The 17089-nt window shown below is 48.0% G+C and overlaps 1 pseudogene; it reads left to right on the forward strand.

Annotated features, from left to right (window-relative positions):
- Window positions 1-258: 258 nt before the first annotated feature.
- Window positions 259-10164, forward strand: LOC149355922 (uncharacterized; annotated as a pseudogene).
- The last annotated feature ends 6925 nt before the right edge of the window (window positions 10165-17089 follow it).

Below are 17089 nucleotides of genomic sequence, written 5' to 3' on the forward strand. Positions count from 1 at the left end.
AGAAATTATGTAGTTTGGAAAATGATGCTACACGATTTGGATAGCGATGTTCTATCGCTTTTTAGGCATTTCCATACACTACATAAAAAAAAAAGGAATTTGCTGCAGCTTCCGAAGGTCGCAGCACAAGAGAAACAACGTATCGTACTGCTTGCAGAGTCCCGCGCTGGTTCAGCAACATCCCGCTCGGTGGCTCGCTGTGCTGCACGCTGGAGACGACCAGCTACAGCTTTTCTGTCCTTCTTCCTGTATGCAAAGATGCTTGGCACGAAGTCCGGGTGGCGTGAATCTGACGAAGGCCTCCCTGCGTTCAACGGCGGATAGTACTTCGCAGCACACGAGGTATACACAGATACGCACTGCTTGTGCTGTGTAGGCCGTTCAGTGCGCCAAGGAGCACGAAAATGTCGCAGGCATTGACGCCTGCGGCTTTGCGCGCAACTAGACAGCAATCATGCAGATCAAGAACCGAACAAGAAGCGACAATTTTTACCTGAGATGAAATGCTGGCCGCAGAGCCGATCCGTCGCCGAAGGTGCCCACTTGTCCCGCTTCACAGCCGCTATCCACTGCTTTCTGCGCTGTTCATCCGCAGGAAACTTGTGGAAACGTATCCCGCTTCCTTTCTTGTGCCTTTCGGCACACCCAACCGCCACACAACTAGTCTGCGTGTCGCAAATGACGCTAAAAAAACAAAGAAGGAACAGCCGACACAGCACAACAAATGCGCTCGCAACGGGCCTTCTGCCTACACAGCGAAAGTCGGTGCCGACGCCAGCGTCACCGCTTCGCTTTGACGTCACGGCCTGACGCTTGTCTATACCCCTGTGGGTTTCCTGACAGCATGAGAATCGGAAAGGGTATCCTTGTTGCTTTTTGCGAAGATGGTACATGCATCATGTGTTTGTGTCAACAGTTCTCTAGCAGCGTCATGCGCACAGAGCAGCCAGCCTTTACTGGTTCTTATTAATTCTTTCTAGTATATAGGCACAAAAACAACAAGTAGGAGCACAGGCTAGTGTGTACAATTTTTTTGTATGCGAGCAGTTTACGAGAGCTTGTTTCCAATAAACGTAAGGAAGGTCATTCTTTCCACGCTCAGCCAAGGACTGGAACGGCCTTCCACACGACATCGCCGCAATCATCTGCCCGTCAACATCTGCGAACTGTTTAGAAGCTACCTTTAACTGCGAATAATATTTGTACCTTATGTTTTATCGTTGTTTATTCAATCTGCTTTTTCAATGTAACCCACCCTTTATGTAATACCCCCAATCCTGGGGGCCTTTAAGGTAATAAAGTGAAGTGAAGTGAAGGAAAGAAAAGTGGTGGAGGATAATTTATTTCTAATTGAAATACTTTATTTTTCAAAGCTGGCTTCCCTGTGTGCTAAATCACTATTCTTGTTTAGGAGGAGGACCCACACCGGCACACATGGATCCTGTCACTGAGTAGGTGGGAGCAGTGGCAAGCCATATGGGCACCAGAATTCGGAATGAATTTGATTCTGATGGCGCACCTGAACACTGATAAGTCTGCTGACTATATTATATACGCCGACGACACAAGTGTGCTTCTCTCCGGACAATCAAGCCTCACTTTAGGCGAAAGTGCAAACAGGACATTGGCGCTCAGTAGTAGTAGTAGTAGTAAAATACTTTTAATCGACCATAATTTACAGGCCGAGCATTTCGACCGCCTGGGCGACCAGAAGCCGCTGTTCTTCTTCCCCTTCAGCGCCAAGCCAGTCGAGCCAGGTGGTGATGGATAGAGAGGGTGGGGGGAAGGAACCCGACTGCTGAGCAGCCGGGCAATAGAATAGGCAATGGGCCCGGTCCGCATAGATACAGGGGCAGTTGGGACAGGAAGGGTCCGATCGATAGCGATAGAGGAAGAGGCGGGACGGGGTGATAACTGCATTCATCTGAATGTGCCGAAGAAGGCGAGACTCCGGCACCGTGAGTGATGGATGAGGGGGAGGGTAAAGGCGTTTGTCGAGGCGGAGCTCAAGGTAGACCTCTTTTATGGTGCGGCGAAGGGTGAGTCTCCCACCGTCCTCCGAGGGCTTGGGCCAGGGGATCAACGGTGCCCGGAAAAGTGTGTCGCGGGCGAGCTGATGGGCCAGCTCATTGCCGTCAATCCCTGAATGCCCAGGGACCCAGCGGAGGAAAACGATGGAAGGCTGCAGTGCGGAGACCGCTCGTTCGACCTCCTGTTGGAGAGAAGGGGTCAGGGTGCGTTTCTGTATGTGGTGTATAGCGGCTTGAGAGTCCGAATAGACTGTGTACTCTTGGAGAGAGGGAAGGAGGGAAAATGACTGGAGGGCATGCGCAATCGCGAGGACCTCGAGGGACAATGCGTCTGGAGGGTGTAGATACGGCCCGCTGGTGTGGGTTTCAGGAGCAGGGAGGTGTGGATGGTACAGGGCGTAGCCGCAGGAACCTCGAGGAGCCACGAAGGAGGAATCCGTGTACGCTACACCCTGGGTATCAAAGAGAGGGGAATGGTGCTGTGCGGCCGCATGACGACGTCCGGCGTGCAGGACGGGGGACACGTTGGTCGGGAGGGGAAGGATACGAAGATTGGGGGCGGGGGTGGGAATAGGAGAGGTAAACGGGGAGATTGGAATGGGCGAGATACCCGCTTGAGTCAATAACTACTGACCCTGACGGGTAATGGAAAGCCGGGCAAGCTGCGAGTCACGATGGAGACTGAGAAGAGAACGAAGAGGATGGAAGAGGCCTGTGGCAAAGAGCTTAGTGGTAGAGGTAGTGATAGGGAGGTTGAGAGCTGCCTTGTAGAGGCCCACAAGGGCAGTCTCGAGAGCGTTAAGTTGAGTCTGAATGAAGGAAGCGTAGGGTGCAAAGTACAAGACCTTGTTGAGGGCCAGCGCGTGGGCAACTCGGCACGTGTGAGCCTCGTGGAGACCTGAGCGTCGAGTGACCACGCGCCGCAGGAGGTGAGTTACAGAGTGGCAGGTGGTGACAGCGCGGTGAAGGGATTGCACATTCTTAGCCGCATGCAAAGGGAAGCCAAGAACTTTGCACTGTGTGACGACAGGAATGGGAGAGCCAGAAAGGTGGAGAGAGACGAAGTGGTTGTGTGAGCGCTGGTAGGATGAATGGTTGAGAAGGAGAAGCTCGGATTTCTCAGGAGCAGGAGAGAGGCCAGCGGTGGTGAGAAAGGAGTCGATGAGATCTAGGCCACGTTGCAGGGTGTCCTGTACGTGACCGGGAGAGCCAGATGAACACTAGAGAGTGATGTCATCGGCGTAAAATATGTGATGCAGGTCGGGAATTTCAGCTAGCTGGGAGGCGAGAGGGGCCATAGCAAGATTGAAAAGGGTAGGAGAGAGAACAGCACCTTGAGGAGTGCCTCGGGTGAGGTTGCGGGGGTCGGACAGATAGGTGTCGACTCGAAAGCGAGCGACACGTTTAGAGAGGAATGAGCGGATATAACAGTACATGCGGGAGCCACAGTCTAGGGAGGCGAGTTGGGAAAGGATGTGGTCGTGGCAAACACCGTCGAAGGCCTTGCGAACATCGACGGTCACAAGTGCGTGAATTTGAGTGGGGGTAGGTGACAGAAACGTGTGCTGGAGAACCAGAAACATGTCCTGTGCACAGACGTGGCGTCGGAAGCCGATGAGAGAATGAGGGAAGAACTCCCTCGTCTCGAGAAAATTAGAGAGGCGAGTCAGGGCCATTCGCTCAAGGGTCTTACCAACACATAATGTCAGGGAGATTGGGTGGAGGTTAGAGAGAGAGGGAGGCTTGCCCTGCTTTGGAATCATAAAAATGAGGGAGGAGGTCCAGGAGCTGGGCAGGCAGCCGCTGTACCATGCATCATTGTAGGTTTTAAGGAGGAATTCTTTGGCGCAGTCAGGAAGGTTGCGAAGTGTGGTGTATGTAATGACATCCTCACCGGGAGCCGAGCGTGTAGCATTAGCAGCCAGAGCCGATTCGAGCTCCCGGAGAGTGAAGTATTGGTCCAGATCGGGGTTAGGTCCACCGCAGTACACCGGGTAGGAGGGTGCCAGAGGGGGCGGGAGATAGAGAGAGGCGAGCTGATCAAAAACATCGGAGGGAGTTCCTTGAGTGAGGGCTTTAGCTAGAGTGGGAGCAAGGGCAGGCTTAGTGCCAAGGAGGGATTTGAAGAGAGACCATGTGGATCGCGAGTGCAATGCAGAGTCAAGACGGTCACAAAGAGCACTCCAACGAGAGTGCTCGAGGGAGGCGCAGTGGGCGACGATCTCGGCCCGCAAAGCAGTGATCCGGGAGGAAAGTTCGGCATTGTGTGGTTGGGAGCGAAAGGAGCGTTGAAGACGTTTACGGCGACGCCATAAACGGAGAAGGTGAGGATCTGGGTCTTGGATTGGGTAACGAGAGCGAACGCGACGGCTACTGGACGTGAGCGCTGCAGAGATGCGCGACGTCCAGTCGTCGTAGGATTGAAAGGAGTCGGAAGCGAGATTAGTGCGAAAGGCATGCCAGTCAGTGTGAATAATCGGATGACAGCGAGGGATGTGGGAGAGAGAGGTGGTGATATGGATGAGAAAGTGGTCACTTAGAAGAGTTTCGGCTGTCACCTGCCAGTGAAAGGAAAGTGAACCCCGAGAGAAAGTGAGGTCGGGTGTCGTAGGGCGTTGTGAGGCAGTGCCCGCTCGAGTAGGAGAGCCAGGAGTATTAAGAAGGGTGAGGTGGCGTTCCTGGGCCAGACAATGGAGGAGGCGGCCGGGTTTGAGGGTTTGTGGGTAGCCCCAGAGTGTGTGAGGAGCATTAAAGTCACCACCAAAGAGGAGATGGGAGGTAGAAGAAAGAGAGTGAAGGAATTTGCCCAGAGCAGAGAATAAAGAGGAAGTGACAGGGGGGTTGTAAAAAGACAAAAGGACGAGTGAGATGCGGGAAGAAGGGTGGTAATAAACCACACCAACTAAATATTTAAGGAGGGTGGAGGGGATGTCAATTTGCTCTACGAGCACGTCACTGCGTGCATAAATAGACGCAAGTGGTGTGGCCGTAGTGGCATGGTAGGCGCGGTAGCCTGGGACATTGCGGACCGTCCGGGTCTCCTGGAGAAGGAGAAAATGAGGTAGGGAGGGGCGGGTGAGTAGATACTGGTGGAGGGGGGTCTTATTGTGGCAAAGATTTCGGCAGTTCCGCTGCACAATCTCGAGGTCCTCCCCAAACGCCATTATGATAGTGGAGAGGAACGCGATGGTACGCGTTCCTTCTTTTTTGCCGGGGGCAGTGACTCATGGACGGATTGGAGCATAGATGCGAAGGATTCCAATTGCTTTGATTGTGCTTGGAGGGTGGTAAGGATCTGGAGAACCGAAGTTTCCAGCTGAACCAAGCGAGTGTGATGTGCCTGTGTGGTGGTTTCTACAAGGTCAGCCAAAGGGGCGACCTGGGCGCTGGAGGAAGGAGTGGTGAACGTGGCAAGGTGCTCATTTAGCTTGCTAAGCTGGGAGGTAAGAGAGGAGGTGGTTGTCTGGAGGGTTTGAGTCAAGGCATGTATCTGCTGTTGTAGATCGTGGGAAATGCGCTGCTGTTCTCGCTGCTGGCGTTCCAGCATTGCGAGCCGGAGGTCGAAGGAGCGGCTCTCGTCAGTCAAGGATGGAGAGGGTGGTGTAGTGGAAGAGAGGGACGCTGGCACCGAGGATCCTTTAACTATGGCGGCGTAGGAGCCTGGTGGTGACGTGATCGGAGATGATGGAGATTCATGATTAGAGGAGGAGGAGGAGGAGGCGGGGGAGGGGGGAGGGTTGGTGGGCTGAGTGGCCCGGCGCAAAGGTAGGCGTCGGAGGTATGCAGCTTTAGCACACTCGCGTTGCTTAGCAAGGATGAAGGGGCAAGTGGGGTCGAGGGAGGGGTGGGTGTTCACCTGGCAATGAACGCACCAGGGCTGGGCACACACATGAGCGGAAGGGTCAGCGGGTAGAGGAGCAGCACAGCGACGGCACTTGGCCGGAACGCTGTGCTGGGGGCATTGGTGGGCGCGATGGCCTAGAGTGAGACAACGGGTGCAGGTGGGAGGCTTAGGTTTATGAGGACGGCACCGGAAGGCAACGCGTTTGAAATAAACAAAGTGGGGGATGACGGTGCCAGCGAACGTTATGAGCACTAATTGAGTGGATCCCATCATGCGAGCAGCGAGAATATCTGTTTTGAAAGATTCCAGGTCATGCATGAGGTCATCAGGAGTGAAGTGGCCCCCGACGTTATGGATGACGCCGAGGCATGAGATGGGAGGATGGGGGGTGTAAGTTTTGATGGTGACAGGCTTACCATGAAGCTGAAGATGCGTGACAGAGAGTAGGAGGTGGGCGGTGAGAGGAGAATGAGTCTTTAGAAACACAAGGCTTTGGGCTGGCCTGGCCTGAAGGGTGATGTCGGCACTGGTCTTCGAGGAAAGTTGTGCAGCGGAGGCAACTGCGGCGAGTACGTCGTAGAGAGGTAGCTTGGGGGTGAGGGTTCCAGGGGGAAGCTGGATGGCAACTGTGATGAGCTCGGCGCGGGGTCGGGCTGCGGTGGCAGGCTTACGGTTAGCACCGATGGTGGTCCAGCCGATTTCCTGGGAAGGAGTGTCGTCTGCCGGGGACGTCGTAAGGTCCACGTCTGAGTCCTCAGCCGGAGTCTCAGTGTGCGACGCGGCTGCCGGGCTGGAGGTCTTGGTGTCAGTGGGACCTTTGGCTGGAGTAGGTGCAGCGGCTCCAGCGGCGGCGACGAACGCAGCCGGCTGCGACGCGTCTATGGCCCCGAAGCTCTTGGCGTCCCTTAGAGCGTGGAGTTGGCTATGTGTGGACGCTGCGCCGACGACGAACGCTGCCGGCTGCGCCGCGGCCGTCGATCCGGTGCTCCCAGCGTCGCTCAAGGCGTGCAGTGCGGCAGGAATGTGCTCGGTTGCGTGGGCGGCGTTGAACGTACCCGTTTGAGAGACGGCTGTCGACGTGGTTGGAACAGGCCCCGCGGTGGCGGCATCGGTGGGTCTGGGCTGCAGGGGCTTGGTCAGACGCTGCATTGCGGCGGTGGAGGCGCGGCGCGTTAGGTTTAGCGAGGCGCCGCGCCGCTTCACAGTATTGGAGACGCTTGGAGGGCCAATTCGGCAGCGGGCCGTGATGCCGATGGTTTCCACGCGCTTCGGGAGCCTTCCTGAAGCGATGGAGTGTAAAACCAGGGGCGGGCGAGGCCCTGGACCAGGGCAGGGGCAGGTTAAAGCAGAGCGCGGTAGGCAGCCAGCTAACCAGGGCGGCGCCACCTAGCGGAATCCTTGGCGCTCATAAACACTTGGGGAACTGCAAACCAACTAAAAATTAACGTTGATAAGACCAAAGCAGTTATCTTCCATCCACGTCATAAGTTTTTTCATCCTCCATCCCTTATGTTCAACAACAGCCAAATCGAAGTAGTTTCGCAATTTAAAACTTTGGGAGTAATTTTCTCTGAGAATATGTCATGGGACGACCACGTTACCTACCTTGTAAACAAACTATAGCGCACGATTGGCTATTTACGCCGCCACTGTTCACTGTTTCGAACTTCCATTAATATATTGCTTTACAATTCCCTGTTTTCCTCAGTCATGAATTATGGCGCGCTTGTCTGGGCAACTACTACACTCGGAAATATTAATAAACTTTCACATATACAGAAAAGTGCAATCCGCATAATTGGAAAAGTGCCTCCTTACTCACACACAGCCGAATTGTTCAATACGTTTAACATCATCCGCATAAAATGTCTATACCACTATAGACGGATCCGCTATTACAAATCAGAAAAAATCAAACACAATAATTCATTAGCTGATCTAGCCAGGCTCTCAGTGAATTATCCTGTGTATTGTACGCGAAAACCGGAGAGATGGTAAGTTGACGTTTGCCGCACCAATTATGGAAAACAAATGCTCAAGTTTTGCTTGCCAGCTCTCCTTAACAGATTTTCCGGAGAAGATGGCACAGACGTCACTGACAAATCTTTCAGGGATTTTCGTAATATATTTTTGCACAACTACATACAGCAATAATGTTAGTTTCTTTGTCTATGTTATATGTACTCTTTCAGCTGTGTTTCCCAGTGCTTTGCATTTTTCGTTCATCATATCTGTCATGTTTCATAACCTAAAGTTTGTCATTGTTATTCGCATCACGCTTTTGTCCTTTTATATAGTTTTCTGTTCATGAGCCGCCGCGTTTCTGCTGGTGTATTTCTGTTATTGATGTATCAGATGCGTTCCACTGCATGCCTTGTAGGGGGCATGGACCTCGTCAAGCTCAGTTTAGGGCTTTTTGTCCGTGCCCCTAAGACTCGGTGGATGTTTAAATAAACTGATTTGATTTGAACTGCCCCCGTCCACACTCTGCCCGTCGTGAGGCTGCTTCAGGCAATGATCGACGGCACAGATGACAGAGTTTGACTACACAGGTAGGGTATTCTGCATCGGTAATGTACTGGAGTAGTAAGAAAAGCACTTCCTTCCCTGTGCACTTCTTTTAATGTCACATACAGCATGCAATTTCACAGTAGACACTGTGTTGAGTGTTCCTTGTGAACACCATGGGGTGCTATGCAGGACAGAAAGGGTTGAATCTCTCATGGGTAATAAATAGTAAAGCATGACTGGAAAAAATACTGGATAAAGATGTTGTACATTGGGCTGCAAATGTTTCGGCAAGTAGAGAAAGGGTGCATCAATGGGCATTATAATAGTAGACTGCTCAAAGCAACGTCTGTACACAGAGGACACGTTTGCCTTGGCTCCATACAAGCATGTCAGTGATGTGCTGCTGTTCTGCACCAGAAGGTGGGGAGTAAGCTCAGGTGGTGTGGTACGTGGTGAGCGTTGTCAGTGCTGCAGTCTTAACTGCAACATTCTCACATCTGGATGTTTTTTGTTTTTGCATCTTGTTTAGGCATTCTTGCATCACTTTTTCAGCAGTAACACAGTGTTCATTTGTGTGCAATTCTTTGAAATGTGTACTGCTTATGTAGTGCAGTGTCATATCGATGTACTTGCATGCCGGAGTGCGTGACTTCTTGCCCCAAATACTTACTGCAGCCGGTCTGTTTGCAATGCTCTTAGCCTTTTTCATAACCTGGCTGCTTTTTAAGCATGTTTTTAGTTTTGTATGCAGAGATATTACTGCACAGTATTTGATTTTTTGCGTCTTAGAAAGTTGCTTCCTAGGCTATGGTAGTTCCTGTTATATAGTAGGCTGCTGTTTGCCTTGTGTATGTAGCATGAACTTGGAAAGCTTCTGGGCTTTTGAAGAAAGCATCACTGATGGCAGTGCATTCGTTCACAGGGGAACTGTGGAGCAATAATTTGTGTGGACAGCATCAGCACTAAAAATAGAACAGTGCAGAGAGGTGAAGCAAAGAGCTTTGTCACTGCTTTTTATTCAGTCATTCATTTAGTTGCAATTGCCTGCTGTGCACGCATTGTTTACAACACAGCTGTGCACGCAGTTGCGACGCTGCTTACAAGAATGGTGCTGTATGTGGCAGTGTAACACAAGAACACTGCAGGAGCTTTTAACTGCTTTTTGATGCAGGTCTAACATCTGAAGTCATGAGAAAAAACAGTGGTACACTGTAGTTTGTACGTGAAGCTAGCAAACGCAATGTATACTGTTGCACAACCTTGCATTTATCTTGTTCCGCATATTTTGGTCTTTTTGGTTTATTGCAAACGACCAGTGGGAGCCAACCAGCCTTGATGGAGGCCAGTCACAGCCATCAGTGACCACTGCTGGAACAAGTGGGACAGCTGCGGCAGCTCCAGAGGCAACTGAGGACGACAACAGCATCTCGTAACCCATCGTTCGGCCTGATGCTGCTTCCAACACAGTTGTATCTGAAGCTGATGCAAATTGCACCACTGCTGCAGCAGTGGCCACTGGGGACAGTAGGGATCCGAAAGGGCGGATGGGCCTTTTAGAAAAAAAAACCGATGGGATTAAAATGGTGTACGAGCTGCTCTCCTTCGGGAGGAGCATGTGCTCTGCCTGCAACTCATGCAGGAAGACCACAAGGACATGCTTGCTGAGCGGCATCCCAAGAAAACGTTTTACGATGAAATCAGCCATATAAAACTTGAAGCGCAACGAAAAAAAAAACAAGTTTTAAGAACGAGTTCAAGAAATGGAGATTGAAAAAGTGAAGCTTGACCTCGAAATTCTGCAGACTGAGAAGGCGATAAAGTAGGAACAGCTTCGCAGATTGCAAGAGGCTCCAAATTGAACAGTGCCCAGCTTGGGCGAAATTGCAATGCTGTTGGACAACTCAACAACCAAGCGGCTTTTTCCCGTCAAAGGACGCCCTTCCAGCAAATGGCGTCGGCCAATTCTCATGAACCTGCTAGCGTGACATTGCAGAGAGACGACTATCCTCATCCATGGAGGGACGGGACTATCCCCTTTCATTGCCACTGCCTGCATTGTCACGCCAGCAGGCCCCTGAGAATTTGCCGACGCCATTTGATGGAAGGGCGTCCTTTGACGGAAAAATGGTGCTTGGTTCTGGAGTTGCATCACGCTTTGAATTAAACAGTGCCCCAGCTGGGGTGAAAATGGAATGCTGTCTGAATGATTGCGCGAGTATGAGGCAGTTCATATAACTACTCCTTGTTTGCACACGTGTGCCTTTAAACGCATGGCACAGTGTGGACAAACATGCTGCCCCGCCACTTCCTTGCATGCTAGACAAGCTATCGTATGACAGTAGGTTGGTCATGTGGCAAACGGGGTTGTTGTCTGCACCTGCTGGTATCGCTGTGTGGAGCCTGCAGATGTGCACTCAAATTGCACTTTGTGTTTATAACTGTATTCTGAAGAAGCTGTACTGCTATAAAGGAAAGGCCAGAACCTTGTATGGCTTCCCAAAACGCGCTGTAGGAAACAACAGCAGGACACATGGCAAAAGTTCCTATCTCTTCGATCCAAACAGTTCAATATCCTGTGCAAACAGACCTCTCAGAATAAGTTAATACATGGATCTGATGTCTTGAACTGTGCAGCAAAAGATAATGAGCACTTTGATGATACGTAGCGTACCTGCTGAAGCAATCAGAAAAATGCACCTTGACTTTGGACCATAATGTTATAGTATTAAAGATGCAGCACAGTTCTCGCAGCCAAAACAGCAATATTTCGCACTGTTCAACAACGCACAAATTGCACACCTGTTGTGCGCTACGATCATGACTGTTACTCCTGCAGCAAATCCGAGCAGTTTTTAATGCATGTTAAAGCAGACAATGAGGTAGAAGGCCCCAAAAAGTTAATTGTGTTCCTTGAAAATTCTTGACAGCAGGATGAACTGAAATATTTTTCCTGGTATACAACCACCTTGACATCAATCGCACCCTGGAATGGATGGTGATAGCAACAGTTTCAAGCTAGATACTGGCTACAGGAAGAATGGTGTGAACTTGCACGCAATGTGACTTCCTGGATAAAACCTGCTAGCTCAGCTGACTAGGTCCAAGAGATCTCTACAAGACATAGCTTGTGTTTGTGTTGTGTTGGGTTTATTGGCGCATAAGCAGCTAAGGCTATCATGCGCCAAGAACAAGGTATGGAAAAATTGGTTTGAGCAGAGTTTGAAAACAAAGTGGAAAAAAACGGTGGTGTAAAGGGCCTAAAAGTTATTTTTACTAACTAGCTGATGAAAGACAAGTATTTTAAAAATGTCTGATAGCAGAAACTTTCAAAGGTTGGGTTACCTCCGCAGCCATCCTTGGCTCGGCAAGGATTTCGAGGCTCCCAACAACTCAGATAAAGACCTCAGCCTCCTTCTCATGATTGAGAAAGTGGCTGAGGTGTATAACTGTATGCAGTGAAGCACAGGGAGAGTAAATTAGAGTTGATGAATACTGGCTTCCCTTAAAAAGCTAAAAATACAGGGTATACTGACAAGTGCATCTTTGCCTAAAATCAATGCTGGATGAAAAGGAATGTGTTCTTTGTAAAAGGTAGTGAAATGTTTTTTCCTTAGTGCTTCAAGTTCCGTACCTGAGAATAAAATGTGGTTTACTGTTAGTTCATCTCCGCACTTTTCACAAACAGGTTTGTCTTTCTTTGTTAGCAGGAAGTTGTGTGTGAGATGTGTGTGTCCAATACGGAGACGGCATAAAATAACTACGATGAATCGTTTTTGGTGTGAGCATGATTTCCATTCGCCTAGGATGGGTTTTACTAAATGTAGCTTATTATTTCTTTCGATATTCCATTGCGACTGCCATTTATTTCTTAATTTGCACTGCACCAACCTCATACCATGTTTGTAAGGAATGCACACTTTCTTTACTTCTTTGTTCCGAGCTTTTCCAGCACATTCATCTGCCCTCTCATTGCCAGTGATTCCAATGTGACTGGGAACCCAGCAAAATTTTATGTCTTGTCCCTGTATTGTGGCGCTTGTTATGTTGTGTATGATGTCACCAATTAGTGGTGTCACTGCATTTCTATGGTGAAGTGAGGATAGTATGCTCAGAGAATCAGTGTAAATGATACTGTTTTGAATGTTCTCATTTATTATTTTTTTCTACAGCCACCGAGACTGCGTAACTCTCGGCGGTGAAAATGGATGCGCACTCAGGCAAGCGTACTATTTTTTCCCAATTAGTCTGAACCACAGCACTTCCAACATATTGTGCTGATTTTGATCCATCAGTATAAAATGCTTCGTATTCTCCGTATTTTTCGTTTAGTGCTAAATACTCTTGTAATATCTGTTCATGCGGTGTATGTTTCTTCCGAAATTGTGCTAATGTGAAGTCGCACACAGATGGTAGGCAGTACCAAGGCGGGAGTGGATCGCGTTTGCGGGCAATATTAGGCAATGTGTCCATTATATCTAGTTCTTGGCATTTCTCTTCTAACCGGAGAAGAAGTGGCCTGATTGCGAGGGGTCTGTTGGTAAATAGTGTTCGGGATGGGCACTTTGTAACGAGTGGGTAACAGATGTGTTTAGGCTGGGAACGGATCTTTAAAATGTATGAGCATGTGAGCGTTGTTCTTCTGTCTGCAAGTGGTGGTTCATTGGCTTCTACGTACAGGCTTTTTATTGGTGACGTCCTGTATGCACCAGTTGAAAGGCGCAATTCCAAATTGTGCACAGGATCCAGTCGCTTCAAGTACGTGTGTGTGTGTTGTGTTGGGTTTATTGGCACATAGGCAACTAAGGCCATCATGCGCCAAGAACAAGGTATAGGAAATAATTTCTGCGTGATTTCAAAAAATTGTGAAAAGGGATCAGTGGTGTAAAGGGCCTAAAAGTTTACCTACCTACTAATAATAGAGAACAAGAGATTTAGGAATGGCTAAAGGTAAAAACATTAAAAAGGTCAGGTAGCCTCAGCGTCCATCCTTCGCAGGGCAAGGATGTCGAGGATCCCAACCGATAGAATAGTGATCTCAGCCCTCTTCTCACGACGAGAGGGTGGCTGAAGTGTGGTTCGGAAAAAATTCGCAAGTTGTAAAAACTGACCAATCTTCAGAGTTTCGAGAGTACATTGGCTTCTTTTAATAAGTTAAAAACGCTTGACTTATCAATAAGAGCTTCTTCAGTTAAAATGAATGACGGATGAAAAGGGATGTGCTGGTTGTAAAACGGGGTAAAAAACTTCTTTCTGAGTGTTTCAAGTTCTATACATGAGATTAAGATACGAGTTACTGTCAGTTCATCTCCGCATTTTTCACAGGTAGGTTTGTCTTGTTTTGTTAGTAGAAAGTTATGGGTAAGGTGTGTGTGTCCAATACGTAAGCGACATAAAATAACTTAAAAAAAACGTTCCTGATGTGTGCATGATTTCCATTCCCTTAATATTGGTTTTATTAAGTGTAGCTTGTTATTTATCTGACTATTCCATGTGCTCTGCCATTTGTTCCTCAGTCGACTCTGAACTAGCTTCATACAGTCATTATGTGGTATGCTTATTTTCTGTATTTCATCGTTGTGGGCTTGAGCAGCGCATGCGTCCGCTCTCTCGTTACCATCAATTCCAACATGGCTTGGAACCCAACATAATTTTATGTTATGCCCTTGTGTTACGATCCTTGTTATGTTATTTAGTTAGTTAGTTACATTGATTTTAATGGCGCAAAAGCAACTGAGGCTATGATGCGCCAAACACAAGGTTAGAGTTTTTGTTAAAGTTGAAGCTTTCTATGCTTAGAGTTTGTTTAAAATGCTGGCTTCCTTGAGAAACCTAAAAATACATGAGATGTCAACCAGTGCTCGATCACCTAAAAGTAACATGGGGTGTAATGGGATGCTTTCCTTGTAAAATGTTGTAAAATATTTCTTTCTTAGTTCTAGTTTTATACATGAAATTAAAATGTGGTTCACTGTGAGTTCCGCACCGCACATTTCAGAGAGGTTTGTTTTGTTTGGTTAGCAGAAAGCTATGCGTGAGGTGGGTGTGTCCAATGCGGAGCCGACATAAAATAATTTCGGTAAAACGTTCTTGATGCCTACATGATTGCCATTCCCCTAAAATTGGCTTCACAGAATGTAGTTTGCAGTTTGTTGTTTACGTGCTCTTGCCATGCAGCCTGCCACTTATTTTTGAGTTTAGTGTAGATAAACTTTAAGCAATCCCTGTGCGGTATGCCCACTTGTTTTATTTGACCATTCCGGGCTTGTGCAGCGCATACATCTGCTTTCTCATTGCCCACAATTCCAACATGGCTAGGAACCCAGCAGAATTTAATGTTATGCTTTTGTTTTGTGATTTTAACTATGTTATGTACGATGTTTCCTATTATGGGTTCAGCAGCATTCCTGGAGTGCAGTGCTTTGAGCATACTGAGGGCATCGGAGTAAATGATGCTATTTTTGATGTTCTCTCTTACTATTTTTTCAACAGCTACAAAGACGGCATAACACTCAGCAGTAAAAACTGATGCGCATTCTGGTAGTCGTATTATCTGTTTAGTATTTTCTTGGATTACTGCACTTCCAACGTGACTTTCTGTTTTTGAGCCATCGGTATAAAATTCAATATAAGTGTCATACTTTTCTTGCAGTGCAAAGAATTCCTGTAATATGTACTCGTTTGGCGTTTGCTTTTTGTCTAAATGTGGCATTGTGAAGTCACATACTGAAGGCAGGCTGTACCATGGTGGCAAATATTCATTCCTTTGTGCAATATTCGGTAAGCAGTCTAGTACTGTTATCTCTTCGCATTTGTCTTCAAAGCGCAGTAGTAATGGCCTGATAGAATGTGGTTTGTTGATGAATAATCTTTTAGATGGGCACTTGGTGACAATTGGATGGAAGAGATGTTTAGGAAGAGAACGGATTTTTAAGACATATGAGCATGTAAGGGCGATTCTTCGATCCTCAAGAGCGGCTTCATTAGTTTCGACATAAAGGCTGGCTACTGGTGATGTTCTGTATGCTCCAGATGATAGGCGCAGACTAAGATTATGAATGGGGTCTAATCTTTTTAAGTAGGATGCTCTTGCCGAGCCACATACTATGCACCCGTAGTCCAGCTTGGAGCGCACCAGATAGCGATATATTTGTAAAAGGCTTGCTCTATCGGACCCCCACCGCTTCCGTGAGAGAACATTTAAGATATTGAGGGCTTGAGAAGCTTTCTTTTTAAGGTTGTTAATGTGTGGTAGAAATGTGAGTTTCTTGTCGAAAGTTAGGCCTAAAAAGTTGTGTTCTTGTTTAATTGGTAGCGCAGTGTGATTCAGGTATAGATCGGGATCGACCTGTAGGCCTCGTCGCAATGAAAAAAGAACAGCTACTGTTTTTTGAGGAGCAAATTTAAATCCATTTCTGTCTGCCCAAGCACCTAGTTTATTTAGTGTGATTTGTATTTGTCTCTCACAGGTTGATATGCTGGAGGACGTGCATGCTATTTGTAGGTCATCTACATAAACTGAATACATTATGGACTTGGGTATTTCTTTAGCTAAGGAATTCATTTTTATTATGAAGAGTGTCGTGCTTAGAATGCACCCCTGGGGTACGCCGTTCTCTTGGCTGAAAGTCATGGAGAGAGTTGCTCCTAGGTGGACTCGGAATGTGCGGTTATCCAGGAAGTCGTTCAAGCAGTTCAACATCCTGCCGCGGATACCTAGCTCCGCTAGGTCACGGAGGATGCCGAACTTCCACGTGGTATCGTAGGCCTTCTCCAGGTCGAAGAGGACCCCAATACAGTGCTGCTTGTGGATGAACGCCTCCCGGATGGTGTTTTCTAGGCGGACAAGGTGATCTGTGGTGGAGCATGTGTTCTTAAACCCACATTGGTGTTTATCTAGTAGTTGTCGAGATTCAAGTACGAAGGGCAGTCTAATGTTTATTACACTTTCGAAAGATTTAGCAATGCATCTGGTGAGGGCTATTGGTCTGTAACTGCTAGGACTTGTTGGTGGTTTTCTGGGTTTGAGAAAAGGTATTATGACTGCTTTTTTCCACTCGTCAGGTATATTTCCAGTTATCCAGATTTTATTAAAGAATTTTAACAGTGCCTCTATAGCAGCCTCGGAGAGATGGGCAAGCATAGCGTAATGCACGTTGTCTGGTCCTGGTGCTGTCTTTTTTCCAGAAGATACCTTATTTAATTCTTGCAGCGTGAGAGGCTGGTTGTAGTCCTCATGTATACCTGCTCAGGATGAGAATTTTTGTTTTTCAGCTATTGCTTTGTGTTTCTGAAATGTGTTTGCGTAGTTGGATGAGCTTGAGATTTTTGCAAAATGCTCGCCCAATATGTTGGCCTGTTCTTCTAAAGATGTTTGTGTCCCGGGTGCTGTCAAGAGAGGAAGTGTGAAAGGGGTATGGTCACCAGTAAATTTACGAACTTTTTCCCACATTTTCTTTGATGTTGTTGAGCTGTTTATTGAGGAGACATATTTCTGCCAAGAGGTTTTCTCTGCATTTCTTCGCACATACCGCGCTCTGGCTTTTGCCTTCTTGGAGGTAAGTAAGTTCTCTGCAGTGGGATATCGACGCAGAGCGCTCCACGCTTTCTTTTGTTGTTTTTTTGCTAATGTGTATTCTTGTGTCCACCACACTTTATGTTTCTTTTGTGCAAGTCCTGTTGTTTGTGGTATAGCGAGTGTTGCGGC

Source organism: Amblyomma mixtum, chromosome 3 (assembly GCF_055824585.1).
Source record: "Amblyomma mixtum isolate Tamu chromosome 3, ASM5582458v1, whole genome shotgun sequence".
In the NCBI taxonomy this organism is placed as follows: Eukaryota; Metazoa; Arthropoda; class Arachnida; order Ixodida; family Ixodidae; genus Amblyomma; species Amblyomma mixtum.